Below are 17,655 nucleotides of genomic sequence, written 5' to 3' on the forward strand. Positions count from 1 at the left end.
AACTTAGCTCGAGTTATTTTATTTATTTTTATTTTATTTATGTTAATTTATATACCGTATCTTATTGCAGCTGCAAAACAGAACGGTTTACGTATGTATAAAAACAACTAATGTATACAAACAAACAAACAAACATAGGAACTCCATTCATGACAGGAAAGCACAGCAAATCAGAATAATCTGCACAATAAAATCAATACAAATTAAAAATCTAATATACAGTTAAGCTACCCCTTTTTTTTCCTGACCTTATTTCTTATGCTAAGTTCTGTTCTACACAGCTTGTAAAGAGGAAGGTTTTCAAAGGTTTTCGGAAATGGATATAGGATTTCTCTAATCTGATCTCCTTTGGAAGACCATTCCAAAGGGAAGGGGACAAATAGAAAAAAGCCGATCTCCGTGTAGATTCCCAAGAGGGGGAATAACTAACCTGTTATCTGTTAGGGATAAAATGGGCCATGTTGCAGATATCTCGAGCTAAGCTTTAGTAAAAGACCCCCTAAGTGATGAATATTGCTAGGTTTTACCCGGCCACATATGCCTGTATATTCAATGCTGGTGCCCAAACATAGCCTGGCATTGAATATCTGGGAATTTACTGCCACCGGCTGAATATCTACTCCTTAGTTTTTATCTCAAACTTTTATAGGTTAATTCTGTAAGCAGCTGCATAGATTTAGGTGGTAAGTATGTGCATAAATGCCAGTATTTTACTCATTTATGCATGTATGTGAAGTATGCACATAAATAACAATAATCCAGCTACACACTATTCTGTAAGTATGCACATACAGTGGTGGAAATAAGTATTTGATCCCTTGCTGATTTTGTAAGTTTGCCCACTGACAAAGACATGAGCAGCCCATAATTGAAGGGTAGGTTATTGGTAACAGTGAGAGATAGCACATCACAAATTAAATCCGGAAAATCACATTGTGGAAAGTATATGAATTTATTTGCATTCTGCAGAGGGAAATAAGTATTTGATCCCCCACCAACCAGTAAGAGATCTGGCCCCTACAGACCAGGTAGATGCTCCAAATCAACTCGTTACCTGCATGACAGACAGCTGTCGGCAATGGTCACCTGTATGAAAGACACCTGTCCACAGACTCAGTGAATCAGTCAGACTCTAACCTCTACAAAATGGCCAAGAGCAAGGAGCTGTCTAAGGATGTCAGGGACAAGATCATACACCTGCACAAGGCTGGAATGGGCTACAAAACCATCAGTAAGACGCTGGGCGAGAAGGAGACAACTGTTGGTGCCATAGTAAGAAAATGGATGAAGTACAAAATGACTGTCAATCGACAAAGATCTGGGGCTCCACGCAAAATCTCACCTCGTGGGGTATCCTTGATCATGAGGAAGGTTAGAAATCAGCCTACAACTACAAGGGGGGAACTTGTCAATGATCTCAAGGCAGCTGGGACCACTGTCACCACGAAAACCATTGGTAACACATTACGACATAACGGATTGCAATCCTGCAGTGCCCGCAAGGTCCCCCTGCTCCGGAAGGCACATGTGACGGCCCGTCTGAAGTTTGCCAGTGAACACCTGGATGATGCCGAGAGTGATTGGGAGAAGGTGCTGTGGTCAGATGAGACAAAAATTGAGCTCTTTGGCATGAACTCAACTCGCCGTGTTTGGAGGAAGAGAAATGCTGCCTATGACCCAAAGAACACCGTCCCCACTGTCAAGCATGGAGGTGGAAATGTTATGTTTTGGGGGTGTTTCTCTGCTAAGGGCACAGGACTACTTCACCGCATCAATGGGAGAATGGATGGGGCCATGTACTGTACAATTCTGAGTGACAACCTCCTTCCCTCCGCCAGGGCCTTAAAAATGGGTCGTGGCTGGGTCTTCCAGCACGACAATGACCCAAAACATACAGCCAAGGCAACAAAGGAGTGGCTCAGGAAGAAGCACATTAGGGTCATGGAGTGGCCTAGCCAGTCACCAGACCTTAATCCCATTGAAAACTTATGGAGGGAGCTGAAGCTGCGAGTTGCCAAGCGACAGCCCAGAACTCTTAATGATTTAGAGATGATCTGCAAAGAGGAGTGGACCAAAATTCCTCCTGACATGTGTGCAAACCTCATCATCAACTACAGAAGACGTCTGACCGCTGTGCTTGCCAACAAGGGTTTTGCCACCAAGTATTAGGTCTTGTTTGCCAGAGGGATTAAATACTTATTTCCCTCTGCAGAATGCAAATAAATTCATATACTTTCCACAATGTGATTTTCCGGATTTAATTTGTGATGTGCTATCTCTCACTGTTACCAATAATCTACCCTTCAATTATGGGCTGCTCATGTCTTTGTCAGTGGGCAAACTTACAAAATCAGCAAGGGATCAAATACTTATTTCCACCACTGTATCTTTGATATCATGAACTTTGCAAGCGGATGTTCACATGGGTGCAGTCTGGGTGGAGCATGGGCAGGGCACACTCATAAAATACTAGAAGTTATGCACATATCTCCCCATCCTAGAGAGATAAAGGCCGTAAAAGTTTGGAGGGGCAACTTTCATTTTTGAAATATTTGTGTATTATAGAGTCAGTAGAAAGGAAAATTAGCTTCTTACCTTGGTAGTTTTCTTTCCTTTAGTCACAGCAGATGAATCCATTATGAATGGGTTGTGTCCACCTACCAGCAGGGGGAGATAGAGAACACTGAAAACCATAGTGCCTCTAGGACGGCTAGCTCCATCTGCTTCTCAGTATTTTGAAGCTTCCAAAGCAGTGTTATAACGCAAAGTAGCATAACATGAACTTTCCTCACAGCGAACGAACGCCCCAGAACAGGAGCAATAACATAAACGAGGGACGAACTCAACCTCCTGTAGTAGAACAGAAATCCTGAAGACTGTTTTCCAACTTCTCCCAATGAGGGAACATGTCTGCAGGAAAAACTGAACACAAAACAGAGTCAATCAGGGAGGGATCATGGATTCATCTGCTGTGAATAAAGGAAAGAAAATTACCAAGGTAAGAACCTAATTTTCCTTTCCTTGTCATCAGCAGCAATGAATCCATTACGAATGGGATGTATCAAAGCAATCCCTAAATAGGGCGGGAACAAGCCACACCATGCGCAAACACTTGTGCTCCAAAAAGCGCGTCCCTCCTGGCAGCCACATCCAGCCTGTAATGACGGGCAAAAGAGAGCTTAGAAGCCCAAGTAGATGCACTACATATCTCTTGAAGAGAGAGTGCTCCCGTCTCAGCCCAAGAGGAGGAAATCGCTCTTGTGGAATGTGCCTTAAAGGCATCAGGTGGAGGCCGGCCAAATAGCAGATACGCAGAAAAAATGGCTTCCTTAAGCCAGCGGGCTATAGTGGCTTTAGATGTTGGAGACCCTCTGCGAGGACCTGACAACAATACAAAAAGGTGATCAGAGGTCCTGAAAGCATTTGACATCTGCAGATACTGCAACAGAGCCCTGCGCACATCCAGAAGGTGCAACTGCCCAAAGGATTCCGGAAACTCCTCCCTAGTAAAGGAGGGCAGAAAAATAGGCTGGTTTAGGTGAAACGCTGAAACCACCTTAGGCAGGAAGGAAGGCACAGTACGTACCGTAACTCTGGACTCTGAGAATTGCAGAAATGGGTCTCGACAGGACAGCGCCTGGAGCTCAGACACCCGTCTTGCCGATGTAATGGCCACCAAAAAGACTGTCTTTAGAGTCACATCCTTCTCCAAAGCTCGCCTCAGCGGCTCGAAGGGCAAACACTGAAGAGCCTTTAATACTAGCCCCAGGTTCCAAGCCGGACAAGGGGCCCGCACGGGAGGCCGGAGCCGAAGCACCCCTCTAAGAAACCGTGCAATGTCCTGATGCGCAGCCAGGGAAAAGCCCGAGACCTTCCCCCGAAAACATGCCAACGCTGCCACTTGAACACGCAGGGAATTATAGGCCAAGCCTTTTTGTACACCATCCTGCAAAAAGTCAAGTATCGGTGAGACAGAAGCCCGCATGGGTGTGATCGCTTTAGAAGCACACCAAGCCTCAAACTGGCGCCAGATCCGAGCATAGGCCATGGAAGTGGAACACTTGTGGGCCTGCAAGGGAGTGGAGATGGCCTTGTTAGAATAGCCCTTGTCTCTCAATTGCGCCCTCTCAATAGCCATGCCGTAAGACCAAAGTATGGATCCTCCATGGTCACCAGGCCCTGCGTCAACAGGTTCGGTACCAGAGGCAATGGAAGGGGAGCCTCCACCAGCATCCGCCGGAGGTCCGCATACCACGGCCGCCTGGGCCAATCTGGGGCAATGAGGATCACCACTCCTTGATGCAGCCGAATTTGCAGGAGGAGTCACCCTTTTAAGGGTCAAGGAGGGAACACAAACAGGAGGCCCGGAGGCCAGGGTTGAGCCAAGGCATCCAACCCCGCCGAGCGAGGATCGCTCCGTCTGCTGAAAAAGGACAGGACTTTGGCATTTGTGCTTGAGGCCATAAGATCCGCTACAGGCGTTCCCCATTTGGCACAGATCTGAAGGAACACTTCGTCTGCCAGTTCCCACTCCGATTTCATACCTGCTTAGAAAATCGGCTTGCATGTTGCTCTGACCTGCTATGTGAGCTGCTGACAGAAGCTGCAGATGTAGCTCGGCCCAGTGGCATATCTGAGCAGCCCCTGCGGCCAGTGCTTGGCACTGAGTGCTGCCTTGACAATTTACGTAGGCCACTGCTGTCATGTTGTCTGACAGAACTCTGACAGCCAGTCCCTCCAGAGTCTTGTGAAAGGCCAGAAGAGCCTGGAATATCGCTCTCAGTTCCAAGCGATTGATGGACCACCCCGTTTCCTCGGGTGTCCACAGACCCTGGGCATAGCTTCCCTGGCAATGTGCTCCCCAGCCCTTCAGGCTGGCATCCGTTACCACCAGGCACCAATCGGGAAGCGCTAGCGGCATTCCTCACCGCAGCATGCTGTCTGAGAGCCACCACTCCATACTGAGTCGGGCCGCAGGAAGCCACGTGAGTCTGCGTTGATAATCCTGGGACATAGGAGACCATCGTTGAAGCAGGGCAATCTGCAGAAGTCTCATGTGCGCTCTCGCCCATGGCACCACTTCCAAGGTGGCCGTCATCGACCCCAACAGCTGGACAAAGTCCCAAGCTCGCGGGCGAGGCATCCACAGGAGCAGACGGACCTGATTCTGAAGCTTGCACCGCCTTTGGTCGGGTAGAAAGAAAAACCCCGAGGCCATGTCGAACCGGACCCCCAAATATTCTAGAGTTTGAGAGGAGGTCAGGTGACTTTTGGCTATATTGACGACCCAGCCCAGAGATTGCATTACTGAGACCACTCTGGCTGTTACGTGACGACTCTCTTCTGCAGAGTCCGCTCTGATGAGCCAGTCGTCGAGGTACAGGTGAATTCGGATACCCTCTCGCCTGAGAAAGGCAGCTACTACCACCATTACCTTGGAAAAGGTTCGGGGAGCTGTGGCGAGGCCAAAAGGCAAGGCCCGAAACTGGAAATGTTTTCCCAACACCGCAAACCGGAGGAACCGTTGGTGCGGGGGCCATATAGGAATGTGCAAGTAAGCCTCTTTCAGGTCCAGAACTCTCCTGGCTGAACCACCGCAATGACGGAGCGCAGGGTTTCCATGTGAAAATGCCACACTCTTAGTGACTCGTTGACTTCCTTTAAGTCGAGAATGGGCTGATAAGACCCACCTTTTCGCGGCACCACAAAATGGAGTAACGACCGCAGCTGTGTTTGGCGGGAGGCACAAGGATCACCGCTCCAAGGTGCAACAAGACTTGTAAGGTCTCCTCTACCGCCACCCGTTTGATGGCAGTGCCGCATCGGGACTCCACAAACACGTCTCTCACCGGGGCACCGAATTCCACTCGGTAACCTTCTCTGATCAGGTCCAGGACCCACTGATCTGAGGTAATCTTGGTCCACTCCTTGAGAAAGAGGGAAAGGCGTCCTCCTACAGCTGTAAAGGAGGAGTGGACCGGCGTCCCATCATTGTGGAGGATGGCCCTGAACTCCTGGCCTTGTGCCTGCCACTGCGGAGCGTTTGTCTGAGCGAAAGTGTCAGGTCTCAAAAGCAGGAACTAGGATCGTGAGCCCTTGGGCCACTGCCGAGGAGCGGCAGTGGCAGGCAAAACCACCCCACACAGGGATAAGACAGAACTCTGACAGGGACGGCTAGTCTTCACCTGCACCTGGCCACCCTTCCCCAGGAGTTGAGCCCCTGGGTGCAAGTGGCCGGCAGGACTTGCCGGACAGGGCCGGAACTGGATACCAGCAGGATACACACAGGGACTAGAATACACAGGGAAGCTAGGCAGAATACTAGACTAGGACTCTCAGACAGACAAGGGACAGAACTGAAAGCTGCAAGCAGCCACTGAAACAGGGAACAACCCCAGATAGACAAGAGACAGAACTGAAAGCTGCAAGCAGCCACTGAAATAGGGAACAAACACTGATAGACAGGAAACAGAACTGAAAGCTGCAAGCAGCCACTGAAACAGGGAACAAACACTGACATACAGGAGACAGCACTGAAAGCTGCCAGGCAGCCACTGAAACAGGGAACAAACACTGACATACAGGAGACAGCACTGAAAGCTGCCAGGCAGCCACTGAACAAGAAACACAGACAACCAAGAACTAGACAAAGACATACAAACAAGAAACAAGACTGAGAAACAAGCAATACAGAACAAGAAGCTGCACAAAGACTAAACTAGAATCAGGCAAGAATTACAGGCTATAAACTGGACTAGGCAGAAGTGCACTAGCACCCCAACATACCAGGGACCTTAGACAATGCAAAGGCAAAGCAGAGAGTTTCCAAATGACTAATAGGCCCAGCAGCAGCTGAGATTTAGCTGCAGCAATCACCAGGCAGGTATGGGTGCTGTGCAGGCTCAAACAAGACAAGCAAGTCTGGCAGGCCAGAAGATACGGACTGGACTGGGCTGAAGTCTGGAACAGGAAACAGCACACAGACAATCCAATGCGCCCACCAGGTCTGGCCACCAGAGGGCAAGAGGAACACAAACCAAAACACAGGCAGAAAGCATACTGAAGCACAGAGAGGCTTAACACACACAGGTGCAGTATAGTGGAATAATCAGAGCCATGCAGGAAGCAGCCCGCACACAAAGACAGAGAAAGAACTAACTCAGGAAGAACAGACAGAAGCCAGCTCAGAAGTGGACCGCCGGAAATAAGGTGAGTCTAAGAGGGGTCACGACCACAATCGTGACAAAAAGGAGTTCCTCTGCTGAAAATGGGCACATTGAGTAAACCCAGCAGAGCGCCCTGGGCAATAGCTTCGAGCTTCATGGAAGCGAGGTCTGGAGGAGGAGGGAACCACCTGACCCTTGGAAGAAGGCCGCGGCCTATCCTCAGGTAACCTCTGGAGTTTAGCATCCCCCAGGTCTTTAACAGTCTTCTCCAATTCCTCTCCAAATAGCAGAAAGCCCCGAAAGGGCAACTTCACCAGCCTTTGCTTAGAGGCCATGTCAGCCGCCTAATGCTGTAGCCATAGAAGGCAGTGGGTGGACACTGCCACAGACATCTGTTTAGCCAAAGCTCTGACCAGATTATAGAGGGCGTCAGCTAAAAATGACAAGACCAACTCCATTCGCGGTGCAACCTCAGCGAGGGACTCCAACTCCATTCGCGGTGCAACCTCAGCGAGGGACTCCACACCATCCACGGGCTGTTCCACTGTCTGTTGTAACCAAGAGAGGCAGGCTCGAGCAGCATAAGAACTGCAAACAGACGCCCTTAAGGCTAGCCCCGAAATCTCAGAGGACCGTTTTAGCGCTGATTCCAGCTGCCGGTCCTGAATGTCCTTCAGGGCGACTCCTCCCTCTACTGGGAGGGTGGTCTTTTTTGTCACCGCCGTGACTAAGGCATCCCCTTTAGGCATCCCAAAACGGGCCAAGTGCTCCTCACTCAGAGGATAATGCCCCATCGCCCTGGCCACTTTCAAGGGCCCCTCAGGGTCAGCCCATTGAGCATAAATAAGCTCTTGGATGGAGTCATGCAAAGGAAAGGCTCGAGCAGGCTTCTTAGTACTCACCATCCTCAGATTACCAGAGGAGGTCTCGCCTTTAACAGGATCATCAATAGAGAGGGCCTGTAAGGCGTCAGAGATAAGTGCTGGCAGCTCATCGCGGTGGAAAATCCGAACCGCAGTGGGATCATCCAGATCCAGTGGCAAATCGGCACCTTCCTCTGGCTCCTCAGACCACGAAGGCCTGCCAGATCCCTCAGAGTCCCCACAGCCTGACCACGGGGGGGAAAAAGGGGGCGTGCGCCACTCTCCGACGGGGAATTTACCCGTCTATGCTTAGCATGCATCCAACGCTCAGGGGAATCCACGTCTGACATCAGCCCCGGGCCATCATCAGTTGGAGGGGGACCAGGTAGCAACGCAGTGTCAGACACCTGCGGCAGAGCTCTTTTCAGCATGAAGGCTTTATGTAATATAAGCACAAACTCGGGGGAGAAAAACTCACCCTGACCTCCCATCTCCAAATTAGGAGCCACGGGGAACGGAGCTCCTCTGGTAGCCTCGGCCCGAGGCGCCCCTCTGCTCTCTGACTCCTCCGCAACCGCGTGGGTCGAGCCATGTGGCGCTTCCAAGATGGCGCCCACTGCCAGCTCCATCAAGCGGGAAGAATCATCGCTCGCCATGCTCATACTGGCTCTACCGTCTACCCCGCTGCTGTTCTGCACTTGCCACAACAGGAACAGCGCTTAACTCCCTCAGCAGCCATCACCAAAAAACGGCGTAATAAAATTCAAAATGGCGGCTTCGCACCAAAATCACCCCGATCGGAACGCCGTCCACGGGCCCTCCCCGGAGGAGCTGGGTACCGCTCTTACGTCAAGGGACCGAGTCCACGAGCTCCGGTCACGCTGGAAAGTCAGGAAAAGCCTCAGAAATAGCAGCGCTGTCAAGGCTCGATTTTTTTTTTTTAACGCTGTGAGGAAAGTTGGAGGCAAACAGCTACAGAGGTAATCCGGAGGCAGAAGAGGGTGGGAAAGGCAGGGAAAGGGCGAACCTATATGCCTGCATCCACACAGGGGGAAGGGTAAGGCAGGGAAAGGGCGAACCTATGTGCCTTTAAAGTGGGCTCCACTTAGCCACAACACCCCTGCTACAACTGGCAAAAGCACAGGAGCCACCCCAGGCAGAATCTTCAAGGAGCTGAACAAGCTGCGTCCAACCCTGCTGGGAGATAGAGAAATACTGAGAGGCAGATGGAGCTAACCGTCCTAGAGGCACTATGGTTTTCAGTGTTCTCTATCTCCACCTGCTGGTAGGTGGACACAACCGATTCGTAATGTAGTCATCTGCTGCTGATGACAAGGAATGGGACTATGCAATTTTTTTCACAACTTTGATGTTTTTCATGTTCTACAGCCTAAAACTGCAGGTACCTAAAATGGGGTATTTGATTTTTAATTGATAAACATTTTTCATTTTTAAAAGATGTAATTACTTCATACCTGAGGCTGAAATTTGGCAGGATTATGCTGCTGATATCCCTCTATCTTGTGGTATAGTCACATACTCCACTTTTGGTACCTTTTCATTCAGCAGATCATATTTAGGGGTCCTTTTATCAAGCTGCGGTAAAAATGGCCCTGCACTAGCGGCAGGGGCCATTTTTGCCACACGTTGCAGCCCTTTTTACTGCAGTGGGTAAAAAAGGCTGAGAATATCCATGGCCATGCAGTAAGATTGATTTACCATGTGGCCATGCGGGGGGAACACTTACTGCCACCCATTAGGGTGATGGTAAGGGCTCCCGTGCAAACCTGGCGGTAACCAGATAGCACAAGGCACTGCCTGATTACCGCTGAGTTAGTGCCACACTAAAAAACATAGGTCGATTTTCCCTAGTATGGGAAATGGCATGCACTGGGGCTGGAACTACCACCAACGGTAGTTCCTGATTAGCTTGCAGTAAGCCTATGTTGGGCTTACCACTGCTTTGTAAAAGGGTCCCTTACTTTATTAGCCACCACATATTGTGGGCCTTTTACAAAAGTGTGCTAGCATTTTTAGCTCACACTAAAATAGCATGTGCTAAACACTAGAGATGCCCATATATTCCTATAGACATCTCTAGCGTTTAGTACATGCTAATCATTAGCGCGTGCTAAAAACGCAATTGTGCCTTTGTAAAAGACCTCCACTGTTTTAATTAACTAGTGAGCAAGTTTATATACAAACTAGTAAAAAAGGCCCGTTTCCGAAACCAATGAAACGGGCGCTAGCATGTGGTTTTGTGTGTGTGTGTGTATGTGTCACAGAGTTATTTTGTGTGTGTGTGTGAGTGTGTGAGGGTGCGGTGTGTGTGCAGGTTGTTGATGTGTGTCTTTTTTTGTTTTGTTTTTTGCTTGGGGGTTGGGGGATGTGCTGTGCTGTGCTGGCAAAGTGGGTTGGATTGGTGTGTGGCTTTGAGGGTGTGATTCTGTTGTATTGTGTGTGTGTGGTTTTGTCTGTCAAGGAGGTTTGTGGAGGAGGGTCTTTCTGTTGGTGAAATGTAAATGTGATTGTAGGGGGGTCAGTCTTTGTTGAGTGTTGTTGTTTTTTTTTCCATGTTTTTTTTTTTTGTGTTGTGCTGAGGCAGCAGTGTTGTTTTAGATGGGCGGAAGGTAGAGGAGCACGTTCTTTGTCGGTATTTTTTGGCCGTTTCAGGGCCGCTGTAGGGGAATGCTGGAAGAGAAATGTGCTGTTGGAAGCAGCGCCATCTTTTTCCATTGGGCTGGGGTTCTGGGCATCCTGGAGGTGGGTGACGGCTTGCCTGAGGACGGGGATGGTTGTTTTAAGTTGGCGGAAGGGAGAAGAGCACGGTCTTGGGCCGACGGGGGGTGATCCGGTATGTTTGGTCCATTTCAGGCCGGCTGCAGGGGAATGCTGGAACATTTATGCGCTGCAGGAATCAGCGCCGTCTTTTTCCGGGTGCTCGGGGAATCCCCGAGGTGGGAGACTGCTTGCCTGAGGCTGGAGATGGTTGGGCACGTCCTTGGCCGCTTCGGCAAAAGGGGAAGAGGAAGGGGGTGGGGAGTTACCTGCAGCCGCCTGAGAAACCATGTATTCTTTGTTTGTTTTGTATTATTAGTTTGCATTTCTGTTGAAGAAAGAGTGGATGCCTTTCGAATGATGGAGGTGGTGCGTCGGTGTGCGGTTGTTTCATTAGTTTGGCAGCCAGTCTCCAGCGATTCCTAGGCAGGGAAGGAGTACTCCTCCCCTTTCCTTGGTCGCTGTTTGCTGCTGGCTGGGTCGCGGGTAATCCTTCCAGCTGGGCCGCAGCGTGTCCTGTTCGCCCACGTCCCAGATGGTGACGGGCACGTTGTTTTCCGGCTCCTCTGACTCCATGTCAAGCGATCCCAAATATAGTCTGTGCTATAGGCCCTCTGGCACTCTTCAGTACTGGCATTAGGCATTAAAAAATTTCTCCCCCCCCCCTCCCCCGGTCTATTTTTGCACATACCCACAGCAGGAATATTCTTCTCTCGTTCCAGGGGTGGTTCTGTGCTCTCCGTGCTGCACAGATAAGGTAAAATTATGTATAATCATACCTGATAATTTTCTTTCCATTAATCATAGCTGATCAATCCATAGACTGGTGGGTTGTGTCCATCTACCAGCAGGTGGAGATAGAGAGCAAACTTTTGCCTCCCTATATGTGGTCATGTGCTGCCGGAAACTCCTCAGTATGTCGATATCAAAGCTCCATCCGCAGGACTCAGCACTTAGAGAATTACACCCACGAAGGGACACTCTGCCCAGCTCACCACCGCCGAAACGGGGGAGGGGAATCCGTCCAGCTCATCCCCGCGAAGCGGGGGAGGGACACCACACCCGCCGATGCGGGGGGATCTGGCTTATCCTGCAACCGCAACCGCGGGAGGAGCTGACTGACCCTAACACCGCCGAAGCGGGAGGGGTACAAAACTGCCCTACAGCCGCACGAAGCGGGAGGGAGTGCCGGCAGAATTTTAAGTCTCAATCCAGCCCCGTAAAACGGAGGGGAGAGGAATGCAGCAGCTCACTGTAACACAAACTCGTCTTAACTCTTGAAGAATCCAAGTGAAAAAACTTGAACACGAAGTCTTTCTGAAGTAACTGAAGACTAAACTTGAACCTGAAATGCAACCAGAATAAAACAATACAGATATCTGGGAGGGGCTATGGATTGATCAGCTATGATTAATGGAAAGAAAATTATCAGGTATGATTATACATAATTTTACCTTCCATATCATCAAGCTGATCAATCCATAGACTGGTGGGATGTACCGAAGCAGTACTCACCCAGGGCGGGACATAGAAATCCCTGACCGCAACACTGAAGCTCCAAACCGGGCCTCCGCCCGAGCAGCCACAGTCAAGCGGTAATGCTTGGAGAATGTATGGGCCGAAGCCCAAGTTGCCGCCTTACATATCTCTTCCAAGGAGACGGAACCGGCCTCTGCCATCGAGGCCGCCTGAGCTCTTGTAGAGTGAGCCTTCAGCTGGATAGGCGGCACCTTCCCCGCGGCCACATAAGCCGCTGCAATGGCTTCCTTGACCCATCTTGCCACTGTAGGCTTAGCAGCCTGCAGACCCCTACGAGGACCTGTATACAGGACAAACAGATGATCCGATTTCCGGAAATCATTGGTCACTTCCAAGTATCTGATGATGACTCGTCTCACATCCAGATATTTAAGAGCAGAGTACTCCTCTGGGTAGTCCTCCCTACGAAAGGAAGGGAGACATAGCTGCTGATTCACATGGAAGCGAGAAACAATCTTGGGCAGGAAGGAAGGCACTGTGCGAATAGTCACTCCTGCCTCAGTGAACTGTAGAAAAGGCTCTCGACACGAGAGCGCCTGGAGCTCGGAAACTCTTCTGGCTGAAGTGATAGCCACCAAAAAGACTGCTTTCAACGTCAGGTCTTTCAGAGATGCCCTTGACAAGGGTTCAAACGGCGGCTTCTGCAATGCTCTTAGCACCAGGTTGAGATTCCACGCAGGCACCACCGAGTGCAGAGGAGGGCGCAGGTGATTAACCCCCTTGAGAAAGCGCACCACATCTGGCTGCGAAGCCAGGGAAGCACCCTTCAGGCGGCCCCTGAAGCAAGCCAGAGCCGCTACCTGGACCTTAAGGGAACTGAGCGACAGGCCTTTGTCCAGACCTTCTTGCAGGAACGTCAACACTGAAGAAATTGGAGCAGTGAAAGGAGAAAGAGAGCCTGCTTCACACCACGCTGCAAAGATACGCCAAACCCTGGCGTAAGCAGTAGAAGTAGAGCGTTTCCTCGCTCTCAGCATAGTGGCGATGACCTTGTCTGAGAAGCCCTTCTTCCTCAGACGCTGCCGCTCAATAGCCAGGCCGTAAGACCAAAGGGGGAGGGATCCTCCATCACCACGGGACCCTGATGTAACAGGCCCTGCTCCACTGGCAACCGCAGAGGATCGTCGACTGAGAGCCTGATCAAGTCCGCATACCAGGGACGCCTGGGCCAATCCGGACCCACCAGGATTATCCTGCCGGGATGCTTTGCCACCCGGTCTAGTACCCTGCCCAACATGGGCCAGGGCGGGAACACATAGAGAAGCTCTTGTGTCGGCCATTGTTGGAGAAGAGCATCTACTCCCAGGGATCGAGGGTCCCGTCCTCTGCTGAAGAAGCGCGGCACTTGGCAATTGGCCGATGACGCCATCAGATCTAGGCTCGGCTGGCCCCAGCGCTTCGTGATGTCCAAGAACGCCTGAGCAGATAGCTGCCACTCTCCGGGCTCCAAGGTATGGCGACTGAGAAAGTCCGCCTTGACATTCATGACTCCGGCAATGTGGGCCGCTGACAGCTGTTCCAGGTTCGCTTCCGCCCACTGGCATAGACTCATAGCTTCCCTGGCTAGAGGGGCGCTCTTGGTACCTCCCTGGCGGTTGACATAGGCCACAGCCGTGGCATTGTCCGACAGGACCCGTACAGGCTTGAACACCAGTACCGGGATGAACTCCAAAAGCGCCAACCGAATGGCTCTGAGTTCCAGGAGGTTGATAGACCACTTTGCCTCTGCAGGAGACCAGAGCCCCTGCGCTGTCCTTCCCAAGCAGTGGGCTCCCCAGCCCGATAACGAGGCGTCCGTCGTGACGACAATCCACTCTGGGGACACCAGAGGCATTCCCGCAGACAACTTGTCTGTCTGCATCCACCAGCTCAGCGCCTTGCGCACTGCTGGATGCAAGGGAAGACGCACAGCATAATCCTCCGACATCGGAGTCCAGCGCTGCAGCAGAGAGTGTTGTAGTGGTCTCATATGAGCCCTGGCCCAGGGCACTACTTCCATCGTGGCCGTCATAGAGCCCAACAGCTGCACATAGTCCCAAGCCCGAAGAGGAGAGGCTACTAGGAACTGGTCCACCTGAGCCTGAAGCTTTACAATCCGATTGTCTGGCAGGAACACTCTGCCCACTTGGGTGTCGAATCGAACTCCCAGATACTCCAGGGACTGAGTCGGGCGCAGCTGGCTCTTCTCCCAGTTGATGATCCATCCCAGGGAGCTCAAAAGAGCAACTACCCGGTCCACAGCTTTGCCGCACTCTGCATAAGAGGGGGCTCGGATCAACCAGTCGTCCAGATAAGGATGGACTTGTACTCCTTCCTTTCGCAGGAAGGCCGCTATGACCACCATTACCTTGGAAAAGGTCCGCGGAGCAGTAGCCAACCCGAACGGGAGGGCTCTGAACTGGAAGTGTCGGCCCAGGACTGCAAAACGCAGAAAGCGTTGATGAGGAGGCCAGATGGGAATATGCAGGTACGCTTCCTTGATGTCCAAGGATGCCAGGTACTCCCCTGCCTTCACTGCCACTATAACAGAGCGGAGAGTCTCCATGCGAAAGTGCCGCACTTTCAAGGCCCGATTAACCCCTTGAGGTCGAGGATAGGCCGGACCGAACCTCCTTTCTTTGGTACCACAAAGTAAATGGAGTAACGCCCCTTGCCAAGCTGACTTTCTGGCACCGGAACGACCGCACCCAGGCGGATCAGATTGTCCAAAGTCTGCTGCACTGCCACAGCTTTGACCGGAGACTTGCAGGGAGAGAGTACAAACCCGTCTCTTAAGGGTCGGCAGAACTCCAGCTTGTAGCCGTCTCTGATGACTTCCAGCACCCAAGCGTCTGAAGTTATTGTGGTCCACTCGCCCAGAAACGAGGACAGCCGTCCTCCAATCTGCACTGGGGCGTGGACCAATACCCCGTCATTGGGCACGAGACCCTGGGGGAGGACCGGAGGGAGCACCTCCGGGACGGCGGTCTCTGCGAAAGGAATGCTGCTTGGGGGAGAAATTCCTCTTAAAGGAAGAGGGGGCAGAAGCACCCGACCTGCCCGGGCGGTACCGACGGGCTTCCTGAAACCGTCCTCTGGAGGTACCGGGACGAGCACTCGCCCGAGCCCTGACCTCCGGCAACTTCTTGCCCTTAGACGTGCCGAGATCAGTCACGATTTTGTCCAGCTCGACCCCAAAGAGCAGCTTGCCTTTAAAAGGCAATCTAGCCAGGCGGGATTTTGAGGCGTGGTCAGCAGACCAATGTTTCAGCCAAAGCCACCGCCGCGCAGAGACAGTCTGAGCCATGCCTTTAGCTGAGGCTCTCAAGACATCATACAGCAAGTCTGCCAAATAGGCTAAGCCCGATTCCAGGGCTGGCCAATCATTCCTCAAGAAATGATCCGAGGGGGAAGCCCGCTGCACCATAGTCAGGCACGCCCTGGCCACATAGGAGCCGCAAACTGAGGCCTGCAAACTTAAAGCAGCCGCCTCAAAGGACGACCTTAAAGCCGCCTCCAATCTCCTGTCTTGGGCGTCCTTTAGGGCCGTGCCACCTTCCACCGGCAATGCCGTTTTCTTAGTCACCGCAGTGATTAAAGAATCCACGGTAGGCCACAGATAGGCCTCACGTTCACTCACAGCCAAAGGATAGAGGCGGGACATAGCCCTAGCCACTTTAAGGCTCGCTTCTGGGACATCCCATTGAGCCGAAATTAAGGTGTGCATGGCATCATGCACGTGGAAGGTTCTAGGCGGGCGCTTAGTCCCCAGCATAATGGCAGAGCCAACAGGGGCTGAGGGAGAGACGTCCTCCGGAGAGGATATCTTCAAAGTGTCCATGGCCTGTAACAACAGGTTGGGCAAATCCTCCGGGCGAAAAAGCCGCGCTGCAGAGGGGTCATCCGCTCCATCCGAGCGGGGATCCGTCTCCACCAAGGAATCCGCAAAGGACCGTTGGGAGACCTCAGACACGCTGCCCTCATCTACATCGGAGGAGACAAATTCCTCCAAGGCCTGGGAATCAACCCGAGGGCGTTTACCTCTGGGAACCTCAACCTCTGTACCAGAGGAGGGAGCGGGGGCAGCGTTGTGCATGAGGAAGGCCCGATGCAGCAGCAAAACAAACTCGGGGGAGAAACCCCCCAGACTGTGCACCTCCGCAGCCTGGGCAACAGCCCTAGGCGCGCTCTCAACCGGCGCTCGCAATAGCGGGGGAGAGACATGCTGCGCATCCAAAATGGCGTCCGGCGCGAAACTCCGCGAAGGAGCCGCGCGGGAAGAACGGCTCTTAACTTTAGCCGCTTCTGTGCCGTCGCCCAAATTAAGGGCGTTCATGGCATTAATGTCTCCAACCTCAAGGGCGGCCCAAGAAGAAGCCGTCCGAGCCGCGTGGCCGGCCAAGATGGCGGAGGCGAGGAGCGGGGGATGGGTGTTTATGGCGGGAAAAACCGCCACGCCGGAGGAAGGACCGGGACATGCATCGGTCGCGAAACTGTCACCCACCAAGGGCGAATCCGGCTTGAAGACCCCCGCATCCCCTCTAGAAGCGCTCGAGCGACCCGGGGAGCGACCCTTTGCGCCCTCGCCCTCCGACGCCATGAGCCACGAGGAGAAGAATCGGGGAACCCCCGCCCGCTATAAAAAGGTAAAATTACCTGCTGTCCGCTCCGAGTTGTAACGACCTGGTGTCTCAGTGAGTAGCTGCAATAGACGCTTAAATAAACGTCGAAATAAACGCCTTTAAGGCCGTTCAAAATTTTTTTTTTTTTTTTTAACGGAGCCAGCGGGAGGGGGGAGAAAAGGAGGGACCTGGCACCACCAGGTTTGCACTTGCTCAAAAGAGCCCTCAACCCCAGGCACTCAACAAAACCTAAAAATTAGGCTTGGAGGCCTAGCCAGAGCTGCTGCTGTGTGTGACCACCACCTGCTGAGATAGAGAACATACTGAGGAGTTTCCGGCAGCACATGACCACATATAGGGAGGCAAAAGTTTGCTCTCTATCTCCACCTGCTGGTAGATGGACACAACCCACCAGTCTATGGATTGATCAGCTTGATGATATGGAATGAGCCATTCTGCTGGGGAATGCTCCTCCCTTATTGTCACGTAGTTTCCTCTGATTGGTCCGTCTTACGTTGCCTAGTGTTGCCTGGGAACGGTGTTGTGATGGTCCTTTGTGTTTCAGAATGTTGAGGGTGTTTTTTCTGATTGGTCCGTCATGCGAGGGCGGGGCAGAGAGACATGGTCAGTGTTGTGGCTTCACCACCATGAATCCATGAACCCTTCAGTGAGTGACTGAGTGACTTCAGAACGTTGTCTTCAGAATGT

The sequence above is a fragment of the Microcaecilia unicolor genome, chromosome 4, assembly GCF_901765095.1.
Source record: "Microcaecilia unicolor chromosome 4, aMicUni1.1, whole genome shotgun sequence".
Classification (NCBI taxonomy): domain Eukaryota; kingdom Metazoa; phylum Chordata; class Amphibia; order Gymnophiona; family Siphonopidae; genus Microcaecilia; species Microcaecilia unicolor.